Source organism: Podarcis erhardii (genome assembly GCF_964252035.2).
Source record: "Podarcis erhardii genome assembly, chromosome: 10".
Taxonomy (NCBI): domain Eukaryota; kingdom Metazoa; phylum Chordata; class Lepidosauria; order Squamata; family Lacertidae; genus Podarcis; species Podarcis erhardii.
The window spans coordinates 794,470-797,792 of record NC_138500.1 but is presented as its reverse complement, the minus strand read 5'-3'; the positions used below and the strand labels follow the sequence as shown (position 1 = coordinate 797,792).

The 3,323-nt window shown below is 51.2% G+C and overlaps 1 long non-coding RNA gene across 1 annotated transcript in view; it reads left to right on the top strand.

The window, feature by feature from the left end:
* LOC309352046 overlaps nt 1-3,247 on the top strand; it is a 413,396-nt gene extending 410,149 nt beyond the window's left edge. Inside the window, exon 3 of the long non-coding RNA XR_014161058.1 lies at nt 2,283-3,247. This is a non-coding gene — a long non-coding RNA (uncharacterized lncRNA). The remainder of the gene's footprint in view (nt 1-2,282) is intronic.
* Nucleotides 3,248-3,323: the final 76 nt, after the last annotated feature.

Here is a 3,323-nt window from a genome sequence, read left to right as displayed (position 1 = left end):
CCACAGACTCATGGACAGGAAGAACTTTAACACTTGACACCCTACAAACCCATCAACCCTCAAAGAGGAGAAGCTGTTTAAAGGGAAAGATTGCAGAAAGGGCTTTAGTTATAATGGAGTGTTTGAGGAACATCTAAGGACTCAGAGGGGAGAACCCTTTGAGATGTATGGAGTGTGGGACATGTTCCTTTCAGAGTTTACTCTTTTCTTCACAGCAATGAACTCAGCAGAAAATCCAACTGGATTTGCTCTCAGGAGCTAAGTTTTGTGCCTCACTGGGGACCCAGGGAGAACTGTATGCTTTGAAAGCTCAGTAAACTATTACTGAAGAAGTCCTGCTGCCTCTGTGTGTGTTTTTGACCTCAGTGTGGGACTTGCTCTGCACGAGGCCCCTACCCTGCTGCTTCTTGGCCCATGCCCTGGAGTTGCTCTACTCAAGCATGCAAGACGGTTTTTGCACCAAACTCTGTCATCCCCCCACCGCATGATCTCCAAACATTGCTTCTTCACCAGAAATTCATCCCTGCCTCCTAAGCATTCTGAAGAAAACTGATAATACTGTAAGTTAATGGGTGATTTCCCCCCAAGCCTAATTGCAAGAGGGGAACGGAGGGACTGCAGGGACCAGGGAAGTCTCCTGGGGGGCTCATCTTCACTCATGAACCCCATGGGGCAACCCCAGAGCTCCTGCTTTTTCTGGGGTTTGGGGAAGGTAGTATTTTTCCATAGTCCCAGAAGTTTTTATTCAGTCATGCTGCTAGGGAGTTTTCCTACCAGAGGCCCACAGTTCATACTGCTATCATACTGATTTTACTGTTGTTTCTGCTTTTGCTGTCATGGAACAGCTGGGTGCAGGGGGGGAGGCACCAGTTGGGGGACCTACAAGGGAAGAAGGCTTAGATCCTGGGGACTGGTGGGGGGATGGCAGTGAGCAGAAAGAGGGAGGAAAGGGAGCAGAATGGGAGGGGAGGTGTTGCAAGCTGAGGAGGAAACAGGGTTTGGTGAGCGGGAAGAGGCTGGGGCAGAGAGCAGGTCAGGCTCAGAGGGAGGAGAGGAGGGGGCCAGGAGACCCAGAGGAGGCCGGCTGCTGAAGCATCCAGGGAGACTCCCCCTCCTGCTGTGACCAGCTCCCCTCTCCCCTGGTCTCCCAGAGCACACAGAGAAATCCAATTCAGCCTGTCGCCGGAAATCACCCCCCCTCCATTAACACGTGTATTGCACAAGCACCACACTCACTCACACACGCATCTCCCCTCCCTGACCCTAGAGATGTTCCTTTAGAGGGCCATCTCTTAAAAGCCTTCCATAAATAAGGAAGCGCTAGTCTGACAGCTTTTCTCTATAGCGCTCCGCATCGCCCTATCTTTATTGTGAGTAGACCGGCCGCCTGAACTCTAGGTCAAACGGCGGCCACCTCAGCCAATCAACATTGTCGAACAGCGCCCCTTGCGGCGACCACGCTGGTACTGCAGGCTGCAAGTGCCTTTTCCTCACCTTTTGACAGCTCTCAATACAATGTTTCCGAGTTCAATTGACCGTGACTGATTTAATCAAAATGTAGCAAGTTGCTTCCGAAAGGCGAAAGTACTTTGAACTTCAAGGACAATATTCTTTATAAATTCACCAAAAATCAGCTGTACATCGGATATTCACCGGACCACTTTTATTTTGCTACATATTACAAGGACTATCAAAGGGGGGTGACCTGATGCAGGGCAGCCATAATCCCTTGACCGAGCGGTCACGTAGTCAACGGCCCTTCCCAGCTGACGTGACTACCTTGATAGCCATCATGATGGGCTCAGACAGAAGGCTATCAAGGACACAATAAACTGCACCCTTTAGTGTATTCCATGCGGACTCTCACAAAGGACTCTGACCGGATTCCCCTCAGGGGGCAGGAAACTTCGCCCTTCTCTTTTGTTCTTGTAAATGACTCATGTGGGGAGGGGAGAGGAGGCTCCGACCAGGTGTCAGGACACTCGGATTACCTGTGTAGCCCCTCCTCCTAATTTTAATGTAATCATGATGTAAATATGATGTAATTCTGGGGGTGTAGCGTAGGGGATTAGCAACTAATAAAAGTTAGGGTCTCCTTTTGTTCGGGGCTTCCATCTTGCTTCACCTCGTGGGCGGTGGGAGTCCTGTCGCGACAGTCTTTTCCTTAAATAAAGACCGAGCCTACTGGCTGCTGTTTTGCTCTGAATTGCTCTGGTCGGTGTCTTCATTTCTCCAAGAGAGCCCTCGGACTTTCCTGTAACAGTTTTGGTGACCGTGCTCAGGCACACTTGGTTCTCCTGCAAAGGTGAGAGGGGAGATAGAGGGGATCAGGCGCCACTGGGCAACCTTTGCCCGGGGATTCTTTTCCTCTCCCTGCCTCCTCTTTGCGGGCGGTAATCAACCGTCACCAGAAGCCCAACCAGAGAGAGCAAAGGCGAGGTAAAGCCGGCTAAGAAAAAGGATCCCGGGATCCGCGAGGGACATCAACGGACGTGAGTATGGTTCTGAAGAAAATACATTGGGAGGAGGGTGGAAAGTAACGTCTCCACAACAGCCAGATCTTTCTCCTTTATTTCCAACGTTACACCTACAAATCTCAAATCTCCCTTTCTCTTTCTCTCCCCGTTTTCCCTTTCGGAGTGTGGCCAGGGAAAACGTGAGGCTTATTGTTTCTCTGACGCCCTCTTTCGGAGTCGGCCAGAGGCGTCCCCTACGAATCTCTCTCTCTTCTTTTCTCCCCCGTTTTTCCTCTCGGAGTGTGGCCGGGAAAAACGTGGTGCTTATTGTTTCTCTGACGTCCTCTCTCGGAGTCGTCCAGGGGCGTCCCTACGAACCTTTCTTCACTGTCCCTATTTATGCAAACAAAGCCGCCCCTCCTGCCCGGCGACCTTTGTTAGGGATGACCCGGGTACGTGAGAACACAAGGTTGTTTGTTTCCTTTCCAAAATTTCATTTTCTCGGGACTTAAGCTGGCATTGCACTGCACAAGCGTCCAGTAGTGGTTCCGAACTTAGTCTCAACGGCTAGGCAGGAGGCTGTTGTGGAGGGTAGAGGGGAGGTTCACAATTGGGGCCCCACACTAGGGTTAGTCTTGTAAAACAGCGCTGAGGTAAAGGTTTTCCGGGCAGAGAGACCCGTGGTTTAGGTTTTCCAGGCAGAGAGACCCGTGGTTTAGGTTTTCCGGGCAGAGAGACCCGTGGTTTAGGTTTTCCGGGCAGAGAGACCCGTGGTTTAGGTTTTCTGGGCAGAGAGACCCGTGGTTTAGGTTTTCCGGGCAGAGAAACCCGTGGTTTAAGTTTTCCGGGCAGAGAGACAGACCCGTG